The sequence below is a fragment of the Pogona vitticeps genome, chromosome 1 (assembly GCF_051106095.1).
Source record: "Pogona vitticeps strain Pit_001003342236 chromosome 1, PviZW2.1, whole genome shotgun sequence".
In the NCBI taxonomy this organism is placed as follows: Eukaryota; Metazoa; Chordata; class Lepidosauria; order Squamata; family Agamidae; genus Pogona; species Pogona vitticeps.
Window position 1 is genome coordinate 330632336 of NC_135783.1, and position 14029 is coordinate 330646364.

Here is a 14029-nt window from a genome sequence, read left to right on the forward strand (position 1 = left end):
ATGAATTTAACCAGACTCTGGGAGGCAGTGGAAGACAGGAGGGCCTGGCATGCTCTGGTCCATGGGGTCATGAAGTGTCGGACACCACTTAACAACTAAACAAAACATGTTTCATCTTACATGTAATTGTCTCAGGGCAGCTGAAGGTTCCAGTATGCATTATAGAGTATTTTATTAGGGTTTTGGAGATTAACTCATCAAGAAAAAAAATATTTAAAAGCAACATAGCAAAACGTCATTAAAATAAGAGAAACATCAAGAATTGATAAAAACAAAGAACTAATAATGGAGCAGAGGGCAGTAATTTCAGTGTATAATTGCTTTCCAGAAGTGTAGCTCAGGGAGTGACCAGATGGTTGTTTGTTCCACTCTTTGTTCCATGTTCCTCACTGTTTCTTTCAGTATTTATTCCATTGACTACATGATATTAATATTAATTGCAAGTAATTCAGATCTTTTGGCAGGAGTATGCAGTATATTTTGTTTGGTCATCAGGGATTGTGGTTTGTTTTGTAGCATTTCCAGTTGCATTGTTTTGTCTTACTTTTAGCTTGCATGATTGTCTATATTGGTTATTTGGGGCCATTGCTAGGTGTGTCCTGATTACATCACTGGTAATGAAGAATGGGGCATGGTGTGGGAGTGAACTCTACTCTTCCCTGGTATTTGCTCACACAGATACTACAGCTTTGATGCAATTTGTAAATTGTATAGTATTTTTAAAAGCATTTTCTCCTAGTTTATAATGATAAGCTGATGGTGCTAATTCAAATGCTTACCATGTTTTGTCAGTTCAGTGCTATTTTACTTGCCAAACATTCATTGCCATTTTACTTGTTAAACATTAAAAAAGGTTTTTAATTGTTAAACATTAAAAATGCTGACAAAAGGAGTGAGTAAGAAATAGTTACAATGGTAGAGAAGAATAAGGAGAAGAGAAGTAGGTGATGTGTAGACATTTGAAATGGCCTTCCTTGGATCAAATGTTTCTGTCTGACCCTTGGTAGTGATTGAAATGTTAAGGTGCAGTATAGAGAAATTCACATCTGTGTTATCAAACCCTGCAAATACAACCATCTAGCAACAAATTTATCCACATTGATATGAGATGCTGTGTAGTGTAAAATAGCCTTTGGTTTATTAAGATTCCATGTCAGCTTGAAAGCTGAGTGTGTCAAATTTCAAGTAAAACCATCCTCCAAATCCAGTGGTACTGTTGTCCAGTTGAATTGGCCACATCTTTTTGCAATGTAACACAGAATTGTAAGAAAAGCAGTACAGTACTAGGTTAATTCAAGGACATATCTAGCCCAGTGTCCTATTTCTTACAGGTGTCCACCAGATGCCTCTGGGTATAGAAATTTCTAATACAGTAGTTATGTTTGTAGATACAGCACACTAGTATGCTGGCCTTATGGTTATGAATTAGGAGTAATGACTCAGAAGGTAAGGTAAAAAGAAAAACTTTTATTTATTGTTCCAAAAAAAGTCATTTGAGATTAAAACCTGAAAATCAGAATGGAAGCAGTTTTATAGCCAACCTTCCATTGGAGAAAAAGGGTGGGGGGAACTAACTCTCTTTCCATCTCAGGAAAGAGATGATCAATTAGTAGTTACCCAGTCTATTGAATCCTTCCCCAATTCATTTTAATGCAGCATTACTACAAGTATTAATAACAACAAGGAGCTTGTAAGCAAGACATTTATTCAGTAGTTGATAACTTAGAGACACACAGCTTCTGATGGCATTGAATAACCATTATAACTAATAATCATTGATAGCTTATACTCCAAGAATTTGCTCAATCCCTTTTTAGAGTTGGTGGATACTTGATCTATGTTTCCTTTAAAGTATATGCCAGAACTCAAATCTCTTGGTTAGTTGCCAAATTCAGATCCCATCAGTGTGTTTGTCACGGTAGGATTTTTGCTCCAGTGTACATCACTTTATATGGACCGACAGTGAATTACAGTTGCTATTTTAATACCCATTTCCCTCAGTATAAATCTCCTTTTGTTCTTTGCTTGTATAAATCTTCTTTTGTTCATTGCTTGTTCAGAAATTACTTTATATTTTTATCACTATGCCTAACTTGGTGTCATCCAGAAACCTGGCCACTTCTTTACTCACTCCTAACTTCAGCACATTAAAATACCACACCTACCACAGATCCTCTAAGAATCTCATCAGTTAAATCACTTCCATCTGAACACTCAACATCACAAAAATAATTAAACCTTTGTGGAAAAGGAATATATTGTTATTGTCCAAATGCAATACTAAAACAATATTTAGGAATGCATTTAATGTTGTTAGAAAAGATAGCAGTGTGTGCTAGCATATCAGGGCAAAAAGAAAAGAAAAATAAAGACAGAAATTTTGTGGCACCTTAAAGACTAACTGCTATAATTTAATGTGAGTTTTCATGGACAAACTCACTTTCTCAGACACTTCCTCTGAGGAAATGGTCTTATCCACAAAAGCTCATGTTAAAATATTGCAGTTAGTCTTTAAAGTGCCACAACATTTTTGTTTAGTAACCTGTTTCTCAATTTTACACACTTCACACAAAACTGCCTCATTGCACTGAGAGAAGTCCATTGCATGTGGACATACAGTACATTCCATGGTCTTTGCATTTTGCCATGTTTCTATGCATATGTGATGAAGTCTTAGTGGTGTCAGATATCACCTATACATTATTTCTAGAAGGATGGCTTTATAACAATTTAAATTAAAATTGATTTTTATGGTGATTTAAAGTATGGTTTAAATAAATTTTATTTAAAAAAAATGATTTTTATCTACCCTGATTCTAGTGAAGTTTCAGATTTGAGTTGAGAGAGAGAGAGAAAGTAAGATTAGTTGAATCTTTGGTTGCTGGACACTATTTGCAAAAATTAACTAGGCTGATTTGTTGCAGCTTTTCTTGATTATTTCAGCTACTTTACTATTTTTATTCACAGATTATTTCCTTGAATCTTTAGCTGTTCAATATGCATTTAAGTATTCTCTTAACTACTGAAATGGTGGTTCTGTATGTATATTTCATTTCCTTGCTGCAGGTGACAGAGCCTGATGATGGGACAATTCATTTACTTACTGAGCAGTGAACATTCAGTGTGACAGAGCTTGAGGACAGAACAATTTGTATACTTCCTGAGCAGTGAACATTCATTGCTTCAGTCTCCCCATCCACCATTACAATGTATGTTCCACAATCCTATGCACGTTTTCCATGTAGCTTTCAGAGAGAATTAATTCAGGAAAACACATGTATGGTTGACTTCCATTCCTAACATAACAAGGGTATGAGTGAAAGATGTTTAAATTGCTTCTACATAAAAGGCTCAATAAGAATCAGAACATGAAAAATATATGTAAAGAAAATACTAAACAAAGGAAGTGATGCAGAATTGTTAGTAGTAGTACAATATTAAAATAGCCGAAACATAAAAATGATTTGCAGTAGATTACTGACCAGTATCCTATTGAACCTCCACTGCATAGAAAGTCCTGTTAACCCTAGGAACTCCCCAAAATAATATGGGATTATGCTGCTTGTCCAAAAGTTGCTGCTGCACTCTAGAAGAGCAGGTTTTCTTCATGGAGATGATCACCATGGGCCATGGCCCCACATTATTATACACTGCCAGAGCTTTCAATTTAATAGATGCTCAAAAAGATATCTACAATTAATATAAATCTAGAAATGGAAAGTAACATACAGTACACTTCAATAAAGTTTTTAAAAAATACAACAATGGTTGGCAGCAGTTCTTCATGCAAATCTATATAATTTCTTACATAGATTTTTGTTATTGGGTGCCTGAGAGGGTACCAATATATTGTGTATTAGCAGTATTCAACATTCCGTAAGGCAAATCATAAAACAGAAGTTCCCTAAACAAAAAAATGTAACTATGAAACTGGACCTCAGATCAGCACCAAATCTGGCATAGATGTAGCAAAAAGTCTGCTCTTGCTCTGTACTAGATTTTTGATGTTTGAGCAAAGGGTTTTGGGGTTGTGATTTTAAAATAAATAATACTTTTACACACACACACACACACACAGAGTGCAGAAACTTCTGAGAATTCCAGTATTTGCATAGCATAGCATTCTGACCAATGTGTCCAGCCAACACACAGAGAGCAGCTATCTGTCACTTTTAATCATTGCCTTCAGTGTGAAAAAAGTGTGGTCTAGTGAAGGAGAGTCTCCCATTATGGGCAGGGATTGGGGGACATTGCTTCTTTGACCTAAAACTCCCAGAATTCCCCCTCCACCATAGTTAATAGGCTTTTACTCAGAAACATGTCATCTTTGGCGTGTGGTGTAGTGGACCGAATAGCCATGGAAACTCTCTGGAGACATGGAACTGGTAAGACCACTTCTTAAATACTTACATTGAAAGCCTAATTAGGGTCACTTTTAAGTTGATTCCAATTTAAGACTTTTTAAAGGTTTGGCTGATCTATTCAGAACTCGATTCAGTGGATCTACTATAGTAGAGGTAGCAGTTAAATATAGAACCATGTCCCCAGATTTGCTACACTATTAATCCCTCTACTGCCTCCCCCAGATTATGGAAGTCTTTCCCACAGGAGGCTAGACTGGCCCCATCTTTCTATGGTGAAGTTGGGCTGGGTGACCACATAGTGGGGTCTGAGAGGCTTGAGAGAAGGGCCTCCTGGAAGATCTGAAAAAGCAGATGGTGTTATCAGCACCCTGGTGGTGGTGGTTGTTTAATCATTAAGTGGTGTCTGACTCTTCATGACCCCATGGATCAGAGCACTCCAGGTCCTCCTGTCTTCCACTTCCTCCTGGAGTTGGGTCAAATTCATGTTAGTAGCTTCAATGACACTGTCCACCCATCTCATCCTCTGTCGCCCCCTTCTCTTGTCTTCACACTTTCCCAACATCAGGTCTTTTCCAGGGAGTCTTCTCATGAGATGTCCAAAGTATTGGAGCCTGAGCTTCAGGATCTGTCCTTCCAGTGAGTACTTAGGGTTGATTTCCTTCAGAACGGATAGGTTTGTTCTCCTTGCAGTCCAGGGGACTCTCAAGAGCCTCCTCCAGCACCAAAATTCAAAAGCATAAATTCTTCGGTGGTCAGCCTTCTTTATGGTCCAGCTCTTACTTCCATACATTGCTACTGGAAAAACCATAGCTTTGACTATGCAGACCTTTGTCAGCAAGGTGAGGTCTCTGCTTTTTAAGATGCTGTCTAGGTGGTACCAGACCACAAAATTCTGGACAGTCTCTTTCAGATTTTCTGTGTATATGTGAAATAGTATGAGGAATCATGGAACTCTGAGACACTACACAGGCTAATGGTCAAGGTGTTGGACAGGAATCCCCCGGCGCCACTATCATTCAAAAAGTGACACCATGCAAGGGGAAATCCCAGAAATGGACTCCTCTTTTCACCAGTTCACCATTTCTTACAGAATCACAAAGCAATAATCAGGAAAAATTTTCAAAACGTGTGAATGGCAGTGAGCAGAAGAGGGTAACCTGTAGGCCATCCTGACTGCTGCGAGCAAACACGGAGTTCGAAAACATCCGCGTAAGCCTGGACAGAGAGCAATCAGGAGTTTGCACATGCTAAAATGGGCTGAGTGAGTCCAAGCTCAGCTAGCCATGCTACAACACTCCATCTTACAAGTCTGCCCACATAACACCCTTGTACCCTCAGATATTACTGTGAAAAGATCAAGTGGGCTTTGTAGTCCTTAGACTTAACTTGCACCACTGGCTGGACTCCTTAAGTATGCTAGGTCGAGGCAGCACTCTCAGATGACCCTAAGACAAGTGTACTGTTCAGGAAACCAATTGAGTTTTATAATCTTTAATTTATTAAAGAATAAGCATGTTACTAGGTATCAAAACCAAACTAAGCCAAAGCAAGAAAATAAGCATTGTCTTAGTTATTTACAACTCTGTAGTGAGGCAAAGAAAACATGAAAAATAGAAAAGTGTTCAAAAACCTTACAAAAACACAAAAAGCCATTAAAAAGAATAAAAACAGTTCCAGTCCAGTAATCCATTAGTAAAAACAAAATAATCCAATTAGGTTATAAAAAGGCTATAGTCCTCAGTGATCCTGTAGAACAAAAATCCTGTACTAAAAAGAAAAATTCAGTAAAAGTCCCATTGTCCTTAGAAAAGTCCAAGAGTATAGTCCATATGAAGCATTTCAAGAAAAGAGGTTCATAAAGGGTATTCCCTAGGTAACAGTCCATAGGAAATAGTCCATGCATAGTCCTTAGGAAAAAGCCCATAAGTCCAAGGGTAATCCAGTATAGTAAAGGTTAGTCCCATGTGTCACGAATGAATGAAGAGTCGGTCTTGAATGACAATGTCCATAGGCAAAAAGTTCCTTTTTCAAGAGTAACTGGCAAGGGCTTATCGCACCTTCCCACGATGTCATCCAATAAGAGTTCGTTACTAGGCAAACAGTCCTGTTGCACCACATGACTTCTTTCCCATACACACCAGATGTTATTTGGGTTACTGTGGCTTCGCAAAAAGTCACAACAATTCCCATCTAATCACACCGAGTCCTTTTCTCAGGCTATCAGAATAACATTCTCTCCGCTCGCCTAGAAGACCTGTCAGCATAGCAAAGATACTTTATACAAAGAAACAAGATGGAACCTCTCTTGCTCATTTCTTAATTACAAACCCCATATTCCTTACAAGATTTTAACTGAAAAACCTATCTCATCACAACTGCTACCATTGATGTCAACATTCAGATTGTCCTTTGCTATGTAAAGCTTGGCACCTATTTTCCTGCTGGCACCATGGACACAATATTGTGCAGCAATATTGGGCCATTTCCTGGCTTCTTGAATGTTCGGTACAGAAGTAAAATATACCACATTCATAAACCACAGATTTTTGGAAGAATTGAAGAATGCTTCTTTTTCATTTGTTCCTCACTGGACAAAATCACAAGTAGAAGAAACCTGTCTTAAACGTCTGTTTAATATTATTATTTGCTTAGAAGGTTTATATGCTGCATTTCAAAATACAGTATACAGTATAAAATATTGTTATGAGTTCCAAATTGGCAGAATCAGAAGATAAATGCTGAAATGAATAAGAACAAACTGTCTGTGTGTTCAGTCGTTTAGTCGTGTCCGACTCTTCGTGACCCCATGGACCAGAGCACGCCAGGCCCTCCTATCTTCCACCGCCTCCCGGAGTTGTGTCAAATTCATGTTGGTTGCTTCGATGACACTGTCCAACCATCTCATCCTCGGTCGTCCCCTTCTCCTCTTGCCTTCACACTTTCCCAACATCAAAGTCTTTTCCAAGGAGTCTTCTCTTCTCATGAGATGGCCAAAGTACTGGAGCCTCAGCTTCAGGATCTGTCCTTCCAATGAGCACTCGGGGTTGATTTCCTCTAGAATTGATAGGTTTGTTCTCTTTGCAGTCCAGGGAACTCTCAAGAGTCTCCTCCAGCACCACAATTCAAAGGCATCAATTCTTCGGCGGTCAGCTTTCTTTATGGTCCAGCTCTCACTTCCATACAACACTACAGGAAAAACCATAGCTTTGACTATTCGGACTTTTGTTGGCAAGGTGATGTCTCTGCTTTTTAAGATGCTGTCAAGGTTTGTCATTGCTTTCCTCCCAAGAAGCAGGCGTCTTTTAATTTCGGGGCTGCTGTCTCCATCTGCAGTGATCATGGAGCCCAAGAAAGTAAAATCTGTCACTGCCTCCATATCTTCCCCATCTATTTCCCAGGAGGTGATGGGACCAGAGGCCATGATCTTAGTTTTTTTGATGTTGAGTTTCAGACCGTTTTTTGCACTCTCGTCTTTCACCCTCACTACAAGGTTCTTTAATTCCTCCTCACTTTCCGCCATCAGAGTGGTATCATCTGCATATCGGAGGTTGTTGATATTTCTTCCTGCAATCTTAATTCCAGCTTGGGATTCCTCCAGTCCAGCCTTCCGCATGATGTACTCTGCATATAAGTTAAATAAGCAGGGGGACAATATACAGCCTTGTCGTACTCCTTTCCCAATTTTGAACCAATCCGTTGTTCCATATCCAGTTCTAACTGTTGCTTCCTGTCCCACATATAGGTTTCTCAGGAGATGGATAAGGTGGTCAGGCACGCCCATTTCTTTAAGGACTTGCCATAGTTTGCTGTGGTCCACACAGTCAAAGGCTTTTGCATAATCAATGAAGCAGAAGTAGATGTTTTTCTGGAACTCTCTGGCTTTCTCCATAATCCAGCGCATGTTAGCAATTTGGTCTCGAGTTCCTCTGCCCCTTCGGAATCCTGCTTGTACATCTGGAAGTTCTCGGTCCACATACTGCTGAAGCCTACCTTGTAGGATTTTGAGCATAACCTTGCTATCGTGTGAAATGAGTGTAATTGTGCGGTAGTTGGAGCATTCTTTGGCACTTCCCTTCTTTGGTATTGGGATGTAGACTGATCTTTTCCAGTCCTCTGGCCACTGTTGAGTTTTCCAAACTTGCTGGCATATTGAATGTAGCACCTTAACAGCATCATCTTTTAAGATTTTAAATAGTTCAGCTGGAATGCCATCACCTCCACTGGCCTTGTTGTTAGCCAGGCTTTCTAAGGCCCACTTGACTTCACTCTCCAAGATGTCTGGCTCTAGGTCAGCAACTACATTGCCTGGGTTGTCCGGGGTATCCAAATCTTTCTGATATAATTCCTCTGTGTATTCTTGCCACCTCTTCTTGATGTCTTCTGCTTCTGTGAGGTCCCTTCCATTTTCGTCCTTTATGATGTCCATCCTTGCACCAAAGGTTCCTCTGATATCTCCAATTTTCCTGAACAGATCTCTGGTTTTTCCTTTTCTGTTATTTTCCTCTATTTCTTTGCATTGTTCATTTACGAAGGCTCTCTTGTCTCTCCTTGCTATTCTTTGGAAGTCTGCATTCAATTTTCTGTAACTTTCCCTATCTCCCCTGCATTTTGTTTCCCTTCTCCTCTCTGCTATTTGTAAGGCTTCCTTGGACAGCCACTTTGCTTTCTTGCTTTTCCTTTTCTTTGGGATGGTTTTTGTTGCTGCCTCCTGTACAATGTTACGAGCCTCTATCCAAAGTTCTTCAGGCACTCTGTCCACCAAATCGAGTTCCTTAAATCTGTTCTTCACTTCCACTGTGTATTCATGAGGGATTTGATTTAGATTATACCTGAGTAGCCCAGTGGTTTTTCCTACTCTCTTCAGTTTAAGCTTGAATTTTGCTATGAGAAGCTGATGATCAGAGCCACAATCAGCTCCAGGTCTTGTTTTTGCTGACTGTATAGAGCTTCTCCATCTTTGGCTGCAGAGAATATAATCAATCTGATTTCGATATTGCCCATCTGGTGATTTCCATGTGTAGAGTCGCCTCTTGTGTTGTTGGAAAAGAGTGTTTGTGATGACTAGCTTGTTCTCTTGGCAAAACTCTATTAGCCTTTGCCCTGCTTTGTTTTGAACTCCAAGGCCAAACTTCCCTGTTGTTCCTGTCTACCTGCTACATATCTTCAGATAAGAAAATGGTTTGATTTATTTAGAAGAATGTGAACAGTCCTGCTTTGTATAGAGTTTATTTTTGATGCTCCCTTGCTTGAGGTGATAGGACTATAAAAGAAATCCATAGTTGGCAGAATTTTCCTTCCTGCACACCTGAAAAAAGGAAGTACAAAATCAGGATTGAGTTGAACATTAAGAAGATAAAAATAATGGTTACAGAGGAATTATGTAACTCTCGCAATGAAGAAACAAAAATATTTTTGCCTTCTTAATGTTCAATGGTAGACCTGTTTTGGCACTTTCTTTCACTTTCACTAAAAGTCGTTTCACATCATTGCTGCTTTCTGCCAGTAAGATGGCAATATTTGCATATCTTAAATTATTGATGTTTCTTCCACCAGTGTTCACTCCTCTTTCATCTAAAACTAATCTGGCTTTCCATATGATATGTTCTGCATATATATTGAACAAATAAAGGGATAAAATGCACCCTTGTCTGACTCTATTCTAATGGTACCTTCTTGTCCACAATACGGGTTATGCATCAGGAGAATGAAGTGCTGAGCATGCCCAATATTTTTCAGAACTTATATCATTTCATGATCTCCACAGTCAAAGTCTTTTCTGTAGTCTATAAATCATAGACTGATCATCTTCTGAAATTATTTGGTGTAATCTGCTGGCCAGCAGATATCTGCAGTATGATCTCAAGTACTTTTCCTTTTCAGAATCCAGCTTGAATATGAGGCATTTTCACACCATTTAAGGTGATAGCATTTGTTCTGACATTGAGCATTATTTTGCTTGCATGAAAAATTAAAGGAATAGTCATATTGCTACTGCACTCCTTGGCATCTCCTTTTTGAGAAATTGGAATGTACAGTATATTGAACATTTCCAACCTGTGGTCCATTGCTCTTTTTTCCATATTCGTTGGCATATTCTTAGCATTTTGACAGATTCAGTCTCAGTGGCTTGAATAGTTTCTATTGGTATCCAATCTACAGCTGATGATTTATTTCTTCATAATGCTTTCAGAGCAGCTTTAACTTCACTTTCTAGAACTGTTGATTTTTCCTCATAGGATTCCTCTTTAAAGGAGTCTGTCATCCTTTTTATCTCTTCTGTATATCTCTTCAGTGTACTGTTTCCACCTTCTCTTTATTTTGCTCTAGTTAGATAATGTCCTTACTTGTTGATCATTCAGCATTCCTAATTGAGTCTTAAATTTCTCTTTGATTTCTTAGATTGTACAATGCACATTTTCAGACAATTTAAACTTTTTTGTTGCATATTACATTATGCTTTTAAAGAAATTGCTTCGGGTAATCTCTATTATTTTATTGTGTTACTAGGATTCCACTATTCAATCAAACAAGTCATCTGATCTTCAGCTTTCACTTCAAATATTGTCAGTACAGATTACCAGTTATACAAACATCTTCTGCACCCAGACTTTTTGAAAAATTATTTTATTGTCTGTACTCTCTTTAATTTTGATTTGGTATAGTTATTTTGTTTATTGTTCTTAAATTGTCCTGTTTTATGCCAGAGTGGCTTTGACAGCCAGATAGGTCATTTAAAAGTCAAAGAACTAACTAACCAACCAACCCTGTTCTTTCAGAAATAGGGCATAATATAAATATTCTAAATGACAGGTAAATAATATTTGAGTCTGTGTTTAATTTTTAATCATCATCTCTGCACACTTCTGGAAAATTTAAAGTTCCTAGAAAATCATTAACACATTTCTAAATGGTAGAAAACAAGGCACTTCAAATGTCAATCCCTTACATTTTGTTTCTTACAATCTTATCTGTGACTCTTCTCTCATGATTCAAAGATGAGCTTTTTTTAAAAAAATGGGATCTCATATGGCTTTCAAAACTTTGCATTTTACATACTATCTGAAGATAATAATCTAAAGTACTAGAGAGAGAAATTGTATTACGAGACTTTCTTTCATTTTCCGTGGACCTTAGGTGGTGGGAAAAGTCCTTAGTTCACTTTGTAAAATACTTACGAGGTATAGAGTATATAAACAGACCAGTATTCAGAATACTATTTAGGTATTCTGTAGATATTTTTTAAACATTATGGGTATTTAACAACATATCATATATGTTTTTATGGAAACCTTTTTTATATATCTAGAATCCATACATATCTAATGCATTTTGAAGGCACAATTCTATTCAACTTCTGACAAATTCAACTCAAAATGATATTTGAAGTACATTCATTCAGAAAGAACAAAAAGGACAGCTATGTGTAATAAAGCAGAAGTAATTGGTAGTTTAACATAGTAACGGCTTAAATGTCAAAACTGGTCAAAAATATAAGAGAAATCCCTCGTACAGAATTGCCTGTTGGAACTGCTAAGTGCAGGAGAGATTGATGCTATGCAGTTATATATTGGAACTGATGTGTTGAGGGCCCTCGAGGAAAACCACTTATCTAAAAATATAACAGTATACTCACTCGCCTGATAGTGAGCCACACTGAATCCCTCCAGTGCAAGAACAAATGCTTGAAAGGGAGCTTGCCAAGGCAGTTCACGTATACAATTGCCCTTATGTGATCACATAAATGAATGGGATTCTTACCTTTGTGTCTGATGTCACTAGAATTAAATAATTAGGCTTGTGGATTATAACTCAAAATTCTTATTATGTTACCTATGTGTATAAAGGAAATAATCCCATGATTTTTATTATGTGTATATAACTTTATTAAATAACCTGTTCTTTCATATGTTAGACAAATTATACATTTACCTTCTGATATGAGTGTGATATGTTTAAGGTTTAATAGTTCCATTGGGGATTAATGCAGTTTCCTGTATAAACATGCATAGATTACAAGACTATGAATTCTTTGTGCATAATAAAACCTGAATATTTTATGTGACACTTTTTAATAGAGCAGAATAGCAGTTGTGACGGATCTTGGTTATACTGTATAGTGGGAGGGGGGGAAATCAGTACTGTTCATCCATAATAGTGCAGCTAGGGAAAAATACTGAAATAGAGTAGGACCAAGGGGGATCAATTCCAATCCCACCCCCATGGAAGCCGAAAAACATGGACATATTGAACATTATACATTGCATTGCATATAGGGGGAAAATCTGGTTTAGTGATCTCCATAATCAGTTTTCATTTGTTTAGAGGAGCAACATAAAGCCATCCATTGTAGATTTGTTCAGGATTTTTAACCTACAAGGGAAAATTTGGGAGTATCAACTTGAAAACATTTTGGATTGAGAAGCCATTATTGGTAATTACAATGAGCACTTCAGTTCAGCTAGAGCTGATCCACAAATCACCTAGGGTCCTGAGGCTCCTGGTGCCGTCAGTCATAACTGCCAGCTTAATGTTATAGTTGGGCAGGCCATCTAAGTAGGTCTCAGCATCAACAGTACCAGCACCAGCATAGGCAAAGTCACTGAGACAACTAGAAAGAAGGAAAAGGTTGAACGTGCCACTTCAACAGGACTAGACATTCAGGAGTGGAAGAAATCTTCTCCCTGTCACTCAAATAAATTCTGCAGGCGTGCACAGCCCAACCTTCTACAGGTGCCACCAACACCCCTCACACAGTGTGCCAACTCAAAGCCTTCTCTCTCTCTCTCTCTCTCTCTCTTTCTCTCTGATCCTGCCGTCCTTGCAAAAGGAAAAACAGCCCTCTTCTCGCGAGAAGAGAGTTTGAGCAGCACATAGATACATAGCTCTGCAGGAGAAAATAGAGTAGTTCCATGGAGATTCCCTGCTTCCAATTTCAACCGAACAACCTTTAAGAGGTGGGGCGCTTTTGCTTTCAGTTTTATTTTTGCTGGAGCCATTCAAGAGAAAGGCGTTCAGAACACAAGCTTCATGACCCCACAGGCACGCAGGTAATAAAGCAACTCAATTCAATTTATTTTGGGTTTTTACACATTGTTATGTAGAAAGTGCCTAGTTTAAATTTAAATTTAAGCTTAAACATAGATGGCAAGGCTATAGTCCGGTCATGCTGACTGGTGCAATTTTTGCCTGACTGGTGAGACATTCTAAAACTTTTCAAGAAATGTGGTGGTAGCTTGGTCCCCAGCAACACTTTTTGCAAGACATGCTGGTAAAAACATTTCTCCTCAAGCAGTGACACTGTCATAATTTTGTTCTTCTGCAGAGTCTGTGAAAAGAGAATACTGTGCACGTGATAGCCCCCAGTATCTCATCTCCCAGTACTATTCATTGTACTGTCATTGATGGTGTCATTTACCTTCTGTTCCAGGTTGCAGTTAACCCTTCCCATTAAAAATACCTGTGATTTGCAATAGGGGAGGCATTCTATCAGTACTGGGTTCTTTCTTTTGATATTTCCAAAGTACAAAGGATTTTCCACTACTCACCATTATGTGAGTAGTGGAGGTTTACATGGGAAAACAAGATATTGCCATTTTTGCTGCGTCAGGAAGTACCAGTTTGCTTACACTGAGTCCCATCTTCTGTACAATCTCAGCGTTATCTTC

General features: G+C 38.3%; 1 protein-coding gene across 1 annotated transcript in view; it reads left to right on the top strand.

The window, feature by feature from the left end:
* Nucleotides 1–13281: 13281 nt before the first annotated feature.
* DGLUCY (D-glutamate cyclase) overlaps nt 13282–14029 on the top strand; it is a 44494-nt gene continuing 43746 nt past the window's right edge. Inside the window, exon 1 of the mRNA XM_072986573.2 lies at nt 13282–13411. The gene's annotated coding sequence lies outside the window, so the exon portion shown is untranslated. The remainder of the gene's footprint in view (nt 13412–14029) is intronic.